The sequence below is a fragment of the Liolophura sinensis genome, chromosome 10 (genome assembly GCF_032854445.1).
Source record: "Liolophura sinensis isolate JHLJ2023 chromosome 10, CUHK_Ljap_v2, whole genome shotgun sequence".
NCBI classification, from domain to species: Eukaryota; Metazoa; Mollusca; class Polyplacophora; order Chitonida; family Chitonidae; genus Liolophura; species Liolophura sinensis.
The window spans coordinates 17,050,831-17,063,199 of record NC_088304.1 but is presented as its reverse complement, the minus strand read 5'-3'; the positions used below and the strand labels follow the sequence as shown (position 1 = coordinate 17,063,199).

Here is a 12,369-nt window from a genome sequence, read left to right as displayed (position 1 = left end):
TACTGGAGAAAATGAGTCTCTACATACTCACACTTTTCTGCTGTACCGTTCTAGCTGCAGAAGGTTTTCAATTATAAAAATGCCAAATTTGTAATTTTTTTGGTGAGGTCCGACTTCCAGTTTGAACGGTTTGAACAACTAGTAAGTAGCAACCAAGAATGCCGTAAACACATGAAAATCTCCACTGTGACTGTAGGCACATTCGGGGGAATAAAGGAGCATAAAGTGGAACAAGTCAATAAACATGCTGTTCTATAAATACCCCAGGGGGGCAACTGCCTAAATAGTGTATTTTAAAAGGGAATTCTGGGAGGATAAATGGCACGCTAGAGAGATTTTATGCGCTTACGACTTGTTTCTTGTCTTATATTTGTATTTTGACTTGAAATTACATATTAATTTGTTTCTGCTTTCTGTTTGATTTTGTTTCTATTTTCCATTAAATCTGGGTTTTTGTCCCAGTTGATTTTGCGCTTGAATTTGTTATTACATATTATTTAAATTTTACTATATTTCACTTTTATTACGTTCTCTTTTAATTATCGATTTATTTAGCCTTTTCAAAATTCATGCTCATATCTCATACTTGCCACTCACAGGCCACCATATCACACTTTGCTCAGGAAATCTACATGTTGGTAATTATGGACCCTGTTACCTTTTATGGAGACAAAAGACGCATGTATGGGGCTACAAACGTGTGAGGGAAAGAAAAAAAACATTGATGACCTGGTTATACCAGATTACAAGTTGCAGAGACAATAGGCGCCAAACCTTTTATTACATACTCCTGATTTTCAGACAGATACTTATCAAGTTAATGCCTAAAACCTTTCACAAATTTAGGCTTGTTAAAAATATAACATACATTTATACATGTACACATGTGCCGTAAACAGGAAATGTATGGTATCCTTCTGACTGGTATGAAGGCCATTCAGGTCACAGGATGGGTAACGTGTAGGTTATGTTAGATACAGATCTGTCAAACACAATTTTATATTGACAGGAAATTAAAACTGATAACAAATATATTATCAATATTATTAACATGTAAATCAATTCACACTGGCCAGATTTATACACTGTATGATGGGGTGTGAAAAAAAACAAAAGAACAGGCAGGAGAAAGCAACAACCTGCTATACGTACAATTTCAATGAACTTTGTTTTATGCCCTAGATACAAAACAGAGATTGAATGACTACTTGGGCTTTGATGTCAGACATTACAATTTTTCAGTCATATGACGAAGAGGAGCCATTATACACGCAGGTGTGTGTATACATACTGTGTTTTCTTGTGGCAGGGTGAGTCCATGCCACCAACGTGCTGCCTCCACTGAATTACCATGCTGAAGACACCAGACAGGACGCCCCATTCTGTCACATTATACTGACACTGGGCCAACACTGAAAAGATGCCCCATTCTGTCACATTATACTGACACTGGACCAACTAGTCATGTTTCCTTGCTCTAACCTCTCAGTGTCCAGCACCAAGCGTGTCAGCAGGAAGTACATGTACCATTTTTAAGGTCTTTGGTATGACCCCAGAGACTGAGATACTGCAATGCTTAAACCACTCTTGCACAAAGCAGTTTTGTTACAATCAATGCTAAGCTGCAAATCTTGGACCCAACTGTACCAACCGCACATGTGTTACTTATAAGAGAAAGTTCTTTTAATTTGATGTGGGCAGTTACACCAAAATATATGGCTTAGGGCAAATTTCCCCGGTTGTTCACACACATGTATGCAGGAACCAATGCAGGTTGATACTCTAAGTGTCTGGATATGATCTTTTGTGGAGAAGGCGTTTTTTCTTATTTTCTTTTCTGTAAATGTAAATTCCACAGGTATGAAGATTTACCCTGCTTTTCCTTAAAATGCAACACTTCTTGTCATTAGAAACTAAAATTTGACCACTCCTCCTGCAGACATTAATTCTTCCAAAAACTGACAATTAGGCAGCTTCCAACCTAATAGCCTGTAAAGCCTCTTGTTCTCATTATCAGGGGTCCATGAAGGTTAACCTGCAGAACACCTATTGAAATCGTTCATACTCTTAAGGGTCCATGCTCATAGTCCTGTGGGACGTCTATTGAAATCATTCATATTCTTAAGGATCCATGCACAGTCCCGTAGGACTCCAATTGAAACTTGTTCATATTCTTATAGATCCATGCACATAGTCCTGTGGGACACCAATTGAAATTGTTCATATTCTTCGGGGCCCATGCACATAGTCCTGTGGGACACCCATTGAAATTGTTCATATTCTTAGGGGCCCATGCACAGTCCTGTGGGACACCAAATGAAATTGTTCATTTTCTTAGGGATCCATGCACATAGTCCTGTGGGACACCTATTGAAATCGTTCATATTCTTAGGGATCCATGCACAGTCCTGTGGGACACCTATTGAAATAATTCATATTCTTAAGGGTCCATGCGCACAGTTCTATGAGACACCTATTGAAATTGTTCATATTCTTAGGGATCCATGCACAGTCCTATGGGACACCTATGAATATCGTTCATATTCTTAGGGATCCATGCACATAGTCCTATGGGACACCAATTGAAATCGCTCATATTCTTAAGGGGTCCATGTACATAGTCCTGCAGGACACCAATTGAAATCGTTCATATTCTTAGGGGTCCATGCACATAGTCCTGTGGGACACCTACTGAAATCATTCATATTCTTAGGGATCCATGTACAGTCCTGTGGGACACCTATTGAAATCGTTCATATTCTTAGGAATCCATGCATATAGTCCTGTGGGACACCTATTGAAATCGTCCATATTCTTAGGGATCCATGCATATAGTCCTGTGGGACACCTATTGAAATCGTCCATATTCTTAGGGATCCAGGCATATAGTCCTGTGGGACACCTACTGAAATCGTTCATATTCTTAGGGGTCCGTACACACAGTCCTGTGGGACACCTACTGAAATCATCCATATTCTTAGGGATCCATGTACAGTCCTGTGGGACACCTATTGAAATCATTCATATTCTTAGGGGCCCATGCACATAGTCCTGTGGGCCACCTATTGAAATCGTCCATATTCTTAGGGATCCATGCATATAGTCCTGTGGGACACCTACTGAAATCGTTCATATTCTTAGGGGTCCGTACACACAGTCCTGTGGGACACCTACTGAAATCATCCATATTCTTAGGGATCCATGTACAGTCCTGTGGGACACCTATTGAAATCATTCATATTCTTAGGGGCCCATGCACATAGTCCTGTGGGCCACCTATTGAAATCGTCCATATTCTTAGGGATCCATGCATATAGTCCTGTGGGACATCTATTGAAATCGTTCATATTCTTAGGGATCCATGCACACAGTCCTGTGGGACACCTACTGAAATCATCCATATTCTTAGGGATCCATGTACAGTCCTGTGGGACACCTATTGAAATTATTCATATTCTTAGGGGCCCATGCACATAGTCCTGTGGGCCACCTATTGAAATCGTTCATATTCTTAGGGATCCATGCATATAGTCCTGTGGGACACCTATTGAAATCATTCATATTCTTAGGATCCATGCACACAGTCCTGTGGGACACCTACTGAAATCGTCCATATTCTTAGGGATCCATGCATATAGTCCTGTGGGACACCTATTGAAATTGTTCATATTCTTAGGAATCCATGCATATAGTCCTGTGGGACACCTATTGAAATCGTTCATATTCTTAGGGATCCATGCACATAGTCCTGTGGGACACCTACTGAAATCGTCCATATTCTTAGGGATCCATGCATATAGTCCTGTGGGACACCTATTGAAATCATTCATATTCTTAGGAATCCATGCACACAGTCCTGTGGGACACCTACTGAAATAATTCATATTCTTAGGGATCCATGCATACAGTCCTGTGGGACACCTACTGAAATCGTTCATATTCTTAGGGATCCATGCACATAGTCCTGTGGGACACCTACTGAAATCATCCATATTCTTAGGGATCCATGCATGTAGTCCTGTGGGACACCTATTGAAATCGTTCATATTCTTAGGAATCCATGCACACAGTCCTGTGGGGCACCTACTGAAATCGTTCATATTCTTAGGGATCCATGCACACAGTCCTGTGGGACACCTACTGAAATCGTTCACATTCTTAGGGGTCCACGTACATAGTCCTGTGGGACACCTACTGAAATCGTTCATATTCTTACGGGTCCATGTACATAGTCCTGTGGGACACCTATTGAAATTGTTATACAATGCTGCCTAACCCTAACGATATACTCTACATTTATCATTCGCCCATACTACGCGCATTTTCATTGGATGTGGAGCGGATCCTATGCAAATCATACGGCCAGGATGAGCGGCCCATGCGCAGATCTTGGCATCATCCTGATGGTATGATACGCGGATCTCAAGAGCATGTAGTCTTGTTTAGACCATTTTATGGCACTTTAGCATTTGCCTAAACACTGGCTATAAACAAGACACGATGTTCAAGCCAGTAAAAAGCTGGGCTAGCCCAATGTACGACTTCAGAGTTTTGCTTACCCGTTTCTCGTCAAAGTTTATTAGTGTCAGTGGAAATATAAATTCGTAACTGCATTCTCGGACAACAGGAGATGATGTAAGCTCTCGCCAAAAGCTGTACTAATATTGTTAATTAGCCATTTGTGGTATTATCAGGTATACGTTCTGTTATAACTATACACTATATTTAGCATTAACTGACTTTAGAAAAGCTTTCATTGAAGAAAATCCTGTGTTGTACATGTAGGATGTGGTTTTGCGTTCACAGAATAATTGCAAAAACAGTCAAAACTCAATCTGCATATTATCATGATTATGTGCAAATTAGAGACCATGTTGGGAACTAGAACGTTTGTGAATATTTTTTCTATTCTGAGAGAAACAACAAGGGTGGTGTTGAACAATGCCGCATTTGATGCAAGTCAGATATGTTAAATGTATGAATGTTAGTGTATGTCGTAAAACCCTACGGCCATGGTGGTCGGATCCTACGTGAAGATCCTATGTGAACAGCTTCCCGTGATATTATACTCTTCCTACACGCATGGTGGTCGGATCCTACGCCCATACTACCCCCTTCTTGGCTGTGTGATCGGTGTGTCATGTGACCAGCTTCCCGTGATATTACACTCTTCCTACACGCATGGTGGTCGGATCCTACGCCCATCCAACATGCGGCCATATTGGAGTATGTTGAAAACTTCAAAACATCTTCTCCAGAAACACTGATCAGAATCTCTTGAAATTTAAAGTATGATAAGTTCGAGACTAGGCGCAGAAAGTATGCTGATAATGAATTTTGTCAATATGCAAATCAGGCAATTACAGGCCAATGAAAAGTCACAACATTTGAAAATTCAGATAACTGAATGTAACAAAAAATGTGCCAGATGCAACTTTATGTAAGGATTACAAATATATAAAATACATGTAGACTGGTGTCCGGGGCCTTTGGGGGATTTGTGGAAACCAAATACATTAACATATTTTTGGCAACACAATGAAATCGGCAAATCTATGGGTATTTTCCTTCAGATTAATTTAAAGTCACTTAATGCCAAAACCCGATGAAGCAAGTCAAACTGATCTACGTTTTTTAATTTAAATATTATGGGTATTCTACCTGGCGTAGTTAGAGTCTGGATCACAAAAGCAGTATTATTTGTTCCTGTGTTCCCCATTTCATGATATTTACCAATCAAACCAAGTAACGAATTAAGCAGAAATTTAGTATACTTACAGTGCAGTATAGAACATATTACATATTCTCCCTAAAGTAGTTTGGTATTTTGTCATGAATTTGGTTTTCACTGTTTCCCTGCAATTCTTAGTTTTGTCGCAAATGGGTGATCCAAAATTATAAGTCTAGTGCACAGCGAAAAAAAAAAAAAAAATACTGAGTACAGCTGATGTTTGTGTAGATTTTGCCTCAATAAGATATGATATACGAATTGTTCACCCATAGGTATAAATCTGTGTGATTTTCAGGGAACTGCAGTAGTGAAAGTAGTGAAAACTCCTGTTTCACCTGCCTCTGATATAGTCCAGTACATGGACCCTTGTTACCTTGTTCTAACGACTTAGGGTATAGTACTGGTTACCACCATTGCTCAACTTGCTGCTGTTTAATTGGCTGAGATATTCTTCTTGCTTTGTTAATGCACAACAGATTAATTTTAGTTTTAATTTATTTATTTGATTCATGTTTACAGCATACTCAAGAATATTTCACTTATATGATGACGGCCAGCTTTATGGTGGGAGAACCCATGACTATCTGCAGGTTGCTGGAAGACCATCTCACGTACGACCAGAGAGGAAGCAGCATGAGCTGGACTTGAACAGTGACCAAGCTGGTTGGAGGCTTTTGATTCAATGCACCATGGTGTAGACCAATGTTAGTCACGGATTGACTAAACTGATAACGATGACACTGATAGTATATGATATACCCCATATCAGTGAGGGATTCCCCAAAGCCCTGATCCATAAATACATGTAGCTGACCTGTTTCTGAAAACAAGGCTGTCATGATTTAAACAGAGACTTGCCAAATGCCAATAAGAAAGCTAGTTTGGAAGCAGCTGTCAATTTTGTGAAAAATTTGATCGGTCAACCCCTCTCAGGAATTTGACTGGTCTCACGGGACAAAAATTATGACACCCAGAGCTTCTGTGCTTCACAGATTTAGGGACAGTGCTATGGGGTCAAACGTAAACATGTTAGTACATGCAAATGGAAGATTAATTGCGGACTGTGGCAAGGAGTTTACGCAACCTGGTAGTGTCGCCATCAAATCTGATGGCTTCATATATTCTTCACAAATAATCCCACAGACATGGGACAGCATCGAACAAAACAGCCTTGAGCAACACAAAGTATAGATATAGAAACTACAACTTAGTTACACAATTCCAATGGCCTGAAACTCAAAAACTATGAAAGCTAAAAATCTGAAACTTGCACGAAATTGTAGTTCAAGGAATGCTCTGTCTGCAATGTGCAAACTCAGCTGATGGGATCAAGTTGAAATTTAATCTGCTGACAGAACATGCCAGGGTATTAAAATAAAGCTTGAAGACATTTTAAAAAAGTTCACTTATTTGCATAACTGTGGCACGATCAAAAAGTTTTCAAATTAAACATCAAATTTAAAATACTTAGTGTACATATAGTTTGAGCTTCTCATCACGAATCTGTGGTGATCTTTTATTTTTACTGTACAGTTCTGAAACAATTAGCAAGCAAAAAAAATGAGGGACAAAAAAACATGAATATTTCCAAATGTACTCACAGAGTTTAAGGAACAAAACTTATAGAAATGAAAGTTCCATATCTGGTAAACAAAACTGTTGTTTCCAAATTGATATGACTTTAGGTGCCGGCGCCATTGCAGCTCAAATTTTTATCAAATTTAGTACTTATCTGGAATTTCGTGTAATTTTTTTTCTCCATTGGCTGATTTTCAGTTTTGCTATAAAATCGTTATGTGCAGTTATAACTAATTTGCACTGTTCTGTTGTTTCGGCTACATGTCACTGTACAAAACGTTGCATATCACTGACCTACTTAGCCACCATGACCCAGATATTCGAAAATATTAAAACAGGTGTTTCTCTAGAACTTGTCCTTCAACTGCTTTAAAATTTAACAGGATTTAACATGAGGAGCTAGAACATACTTCCACGTAAATACTGAAATCGGTTAAAAATTGTGAAAGCTCACTATTTGTTCTTTTCATGTAGTCACATGATAAAATTTTGTTGAAAATTTTAATACATTTATGTGAAAGTATTTAATTACTTTAGTTGTAATTTGGTCTACTGATCATGAATGAATTTCTTGTAATAGTTGCCACTATGAAGCTGGAAACTAGCTAGACCTAAATAAGGTCTTACTTTCATCCACTTTGTTGTTTCACTCAGATCGCTAATGGCTGACATGACTGACTGAGCTTTCATAGGGCCAACAGCTCAGAGGTCTGTTGTTGTTCACAGTTCAAAACCTTAATGGTGAGTTCTTGTACCAATGAAACAGGCACATGGCTTTTTTGGAGCTTGAGAGTGATTGGTAAAAGTGCCAGCTACACTGTCATTGCATACACGACGAGCAAACAATGGTTCACAAATGACAAAGATGAGTGAAAAAAATGAGAATAAAAATTGCATGAATGACTGTGCACAAGAGCAACTGCACAACTCAAATAGCATGCAGTGCAACACAGGGAGGGGACTAAAAAAATTAAGCAGCCTACAACTTTCAAAAAATTTTAAAAAAAGTTATTTATGGTAAAATATTACTGATTTACTAATCTACTTTAATGGTGTTTTACGACATACTCAAGAATATTTCACTTGTACAAGGACAGCCTGCATTATGGTGGAAGGAATCCATTTTGGCCTGGTAATGTATCACATTAATAATACTTACAAGGTAGATAAGTGCATTAAATTTATCATTTTTCAAATCTGTCAATGTATTTTGTGTTTGAAGTGCAAGTTTGGGAACGTTCGTGGAACATTAGAGTACAACATATGGACTAAAGAGAGATCAAGTGAATTAAATGTTGATTGTGGTGATGTCTAGTGACCCCGCCTTTACCTAACAGACGGTCAAATGTCACCACAATCAACCTTTAATTTGTCTGAGCTAGGTCTAAAGTCAGATCTGACTTAGTTGGTTCCCTCGTGAATAAATCTAACATATATTTCTTGGAAATCTGAGTATGAATCCACACTTTTGTGTCTGGGGTAAAAACAACAATAAAAACACCATTTTAACCAAACAAATAATAAATAAATATATAAAATCAATGCAGTCACATTCAGCTGCTATCAATAGGATCAAAGCCATGTCCAAAGTCTGGCATTTCAAAAAGCGATATATTTTTTTTCTTTACTAATGATACAACGAAGAAGACAGTACCCACATGGCACACATTTGTGGCCCACTATTGGCAATTTGCCCAGACATCAGACTAATGAAACCAGCCGGTGCATAGTATCCACTTTGTCAAAATATCCATTTGTTAATATTAACGTCATATAAAGCAAGTCTTTCTGTGTTAAAACTAAACACATACACTGCATGATTCAGAAGCTGTTTTACAGTGGTGGAAAATCTATTGACTGAGGTGCCATTTAGCCCAGCCTCATCATTTTGGCACTAGTTTTGGTGTTTGGATTTCAGTATTTCCTGTAAGGACAACTAACTTGAGTTGTCAGTTGTGCGAAAAAGGTGGCTTTTATTGACAGGTCAGTGACCTCTTTATGATGTTCACATGAAGTCTTATGACAGGATGCTGTACTGCAAAGGGGAATAACCCAAGGGTGGTATGAAAACAATGTAGGCAATTACACAATTAACACATGTATATTCTATGAAAATATTTTTACAATATGATTATTTTTAAAAGTTATTTCTGAATGCTTATGCTGCATGTAGAATTCTTAAAATAATATTAAATGTGATAATATTAAATATATTTTATATTTTCAGTCTGAGATGAGCCTGAATTTATATAGGTAAAAATATTTCTAGAACAAATCCCATGTCGATGATTTATCTCCATTCAGAAATCTATGATTATACATTATTATGGGTATAATTCATAAATGCTTTCGTTTTTTAAAACAAAGGGAGTTATATACAATAAGAAAGCCTTCATGTTGAATTTTTTTCTTCCCAGATATCCTTGATAGTACTATAGCAGTACTGGTCCTAAGTATATAATAGGTAGGTAACAGAAAAACCTGAAGCAACTGAAAAGAAATCTAACTACATCTAGTATGAGCACAATTCTGCAACCTTTGCAATTTATGCTCATTTTTACTCTCACTTTGGAGACAAAACAAAATTAGGTTGGATTGGTCAGTTTCAAGGCTTCACAAAAAGTATAATTTCATCAGTCTACTCAGAATAATGCCGTGAGAATATGCTTGAATAGGCACCTTGCAAACATGCGAAAAGGTTGAAGAATTACAGTAATGTGATACATTTACACTAAAAAGTGTTAAATATTGTACTCTGTACAGTCTTATCTATAATGGTGTAATTTCATGTGTGTTAAAAAAAATTAAACACCCTTTTGGGAGACGTAACTGGCTTCTTTTGTTAATTAATGTTAAGATAACAGATCCGTTTGACAAATCAGTCTGAACATATACTAGTGGCTTTACGTTTTGGATCAACATATGGCTATATAAAAATGTAAAACCAAGTTCACTAAATCACCTATAATTTCATGAAAGTTTTCCCAAACCGTCCACACTTCCCCTATGTTATGTGATTTACTGCTAATCACATAAATTTCCATGTTATGTGACTTACTGCTAACCACATAAATTTCTGTATGTTATGTGACTTACTGCGTATCACATAAATTTCCATATGTTATGTGACTTACTGTGTATCACATAAATTTCTGGCAATTTTTAACCAATTTAGTACAGTAGGGTGATAAGTTGATGAAACTTTCCATGAAATTACAGGTGATTTACTGCACTAAATTAAACCAATTGCTATCATACTGATATTGTTAACAGCAATGAAAAAATTTTTTTTGCCTCTTGTAGGAAGCTATATATGCGAACAAACTGGTATTGAGCAGGCCCCAGTTGTTAGCTGATACTAGTATTACGTCATATTTTATATTCACATTTTTAGGCAACACAGTTGTCGAAAATCAAAATATTACAGCAGCAGATTTAGGTCATATATAATGTACAGTTATGCAATTGTTTTTGAAGACTTGGCTTAAAGTTTCATCTAGGGTTAAATCTTCATACAGTTTTGACCAACCAGGCTCTGGATATTAAACCCTGGCTAAAAAATTGTGATCTGGACAGATTCAGGAAGGACAGAAGTTAGAACTGGATCTCAAAGTTAAGTGGTTGGACCATATTACACTTGTTTTCAAGACTCACTGCATAAGTGTGATTTCTTTTGTTTTTTGTACAAATATTAAATTTTTTTTTCCTCTATGACTATTATGTGCTATCTGTTCATTAATTTAGAACATGTATCAGATGCATGTTTATTGACGTCATTGATGTTGATTGTACTTGTTCCAAACAGGACAGGTGTTTTATTCTTCTATAAGACCTAAGACCTGGCAGGGGGAAATATTATCTCAACAGACCCTGCCTGGATGCTCCCTGGAAATGAACCTCATGCCTGGAACTCTGAGGATAGAGGATAGGCAGCATGTACTCAAATCAATACCACTGATGACTCGATATCAGATCAATGATGGCAACCTATAGTGGATCACTAGTGGCAAACCACTGGCAACAGATGAGCAAAAAAGCGTGTCCACCAATGGCAGAAAGCAGTGTAACCGATAATGGGCTGCTGGGGAACCACTAATAAATGGCGTGTGAGTATTTGTCACACTTGTATACTTGAAAACTGTAGAAACCGATTTGAACAAATCAATGCGGTTGTGCAGTCATAACACATGACGGCACAAACCAAATGATGATACTGACAGTTTTCACACGTGACCTACTTATGCCGAAGTCTGATCGTTACAATGAGCTGACAGCTCAAAAACAGCGTGTAGACTACTATCGTCATATCCCCCTCAGTTATCGTACTTCGTATGACCTACATAATTACTTCGTAAACTGAAAAACAGCCATGACTCTATAGTTGGTAATATTTTAGTGTCCGAACTCAGAAAAGGTGTGAGGTGGGCGAAAAATTATTATTATGTTCCAAACGTGAAGTAAATGACCACTGCTTTGGCGTGAAGAAAAAATCAAGTGTGAGGGCGAGGCGGTGGTTTGCCTACCTCAGCAGACCGCCTCAGCAGAAGAGAAGGTGGCGGGCAGCTGATCGATGCGAGTGCGCGACACACCGTACTCACTCACCGATAAACTACACACAACAACACAGCGCGACAAAACTTTACGAAGATCGTTTAAACTCACCGTAGAACTCATTTTGATGCCGGAATCTTGTCACTGGCAGGGTTGTATCATTTCGGACAGGTATTGCCTTTTCGGAAGGTGACCTTATTTCTCGATAACTGGCAACACTTCATCGATGTCACTCGGCCAACTAGCTTTGTCTAAAACCTCGACTATCAAAATGGCGGCATATCAGGGTCTGAGGAAATCGACGGATGTGACGTCAAAGTTCCAACAGAAGGCGGCTGGCCTTTCGCATCCAAGGAACTTAGCTGTTTTGGCAAGGCGGGGCGTAGACAATAAAATCGAAACACAAAGCTAACATATAAAGACGGGGTCCTGTTGCTGTAGGAATAATCTGTTCGTGCAGGGTTTCTTAATCGTGGAGGGTCACTGTGCAGAGGGCTATGGTTCTACCT

The 12,369-nt window shown here is 38.3% G+C and overlaps 1 protein-coding gene across 2 annotated transcripts in view; it reads right to left on the bottom strand.

Annotated features, from left to right (window-relative positions):
- The window catches only part of LOC135476823 (uncharacterized), a 35,502-nt gene extending 23,376 nt beyond the window's left edge, over positions 1–12,126 (bottom strand). For both annotated transcript variants that reach the window (XR_010445139.1, XM_064756955.1), the window contains exon 1: positions 11,972–12,126. The gene's annotated coding sequence lies outside the window, so the exon portion shown is untranslated. The remainder of the gene's footprint in view (positions 1–11,971) is intronic.
- Between the last annotated feature and the right edge of the window lie 243 nt (positions 12,127–12,369).